Here is a 967-nt window from a genome sequence, read left to right on the forward strand (position 1 = left end):
CTCTCTCTCTCTCTCTCTCTCTCTCTCTCTCTCTCTCTCTCTCTCTCTCTCTCTCTCTCTCTCACACACACACACACACACACATTTGCTTTATTTTTTAACTCTGTCCATTCATTTGTCCATGCATCCATCCCCTTATCCACCCATGGGATCATTTTGCTTCTACCCTCTGTGTGATGCTGTACTGAGTACCGCAAATGTGAGCAGGGGACTAAACCATGCTAGGAGGAGGGCAGAGTGGCGTGTCTTCCTGAAGCACGAGCACAGGCAAACGGCAGCTGGCCCAGGCACGGCTTCTCCTCTGGTGTCTCTGAGGCCAACCTGGGCTCCTGGATACCTCCTCTCAAAATGAGCAAATAGCCAAACAAACCATTAATGTGGAATGTAAGAACAATCAGTACAAAACCCACAGATGCAGCCTCTGTTTCTCAGAATTCTAAAAATAACTCAGCTCTCCTGTCTTCCAATTTTCCTGTTTCTTAAATGGAGCCAATAATATTCACCTCCTCAAAGCACGTGCTTCTATGAGAAAATGTCTTGTGAGGCTCCAGTTCGTGAGTGCTGACACATTCCAAAACGTGAAGAAGCATGGGCTGTCCTTAGTCTCTCCTCCAGCGAGACAGGGAAGACAACAGCATTTCTCAAGACACCTGATTTCTCTTTTAAAATTCTAAGCATTAAATCTGAAAGTATCTTCTCCCCCGCTTAAAAAAGAATTAGATCTGTGAGTCTCTCTCTTGGGAAATCAGTAGATGAGTTAAGTTTCTTGATTATTTTCTGTCTTATGAAGTTCCCTGAAGAATTATACCTAAGTCACGCTTTCAGAATTGCAAGCCACCCTTACTTGAAAGATTTTAAAAATGAAAATTTTTAGAGAATATAAAGTATGTTTATATAATTTCTAGTTCACTAAAAAGATGCAGTTTCTGAAACTGAATGAAAATACTTAAACAAAAATGGCTATAAT

This window comes from Alexandromys fortis, unplaced genomic scaffold, assembly GCF_014885135.2.
Source record: "Alexandromys fortis isolate MF-2015 unplaced genomic scaffold, M_Fortis_MF-2015_v1.1 scaffold_79, whole genome shotgun sequence".
In the NCBI taxonomy this organism is placed as follows: domain Eukaryota; kingdom Metazoa; phylum Chordata; class Mammalia; order Rodentia; family Cricetidae; genus Alexandromys; species Alexandromys fortis.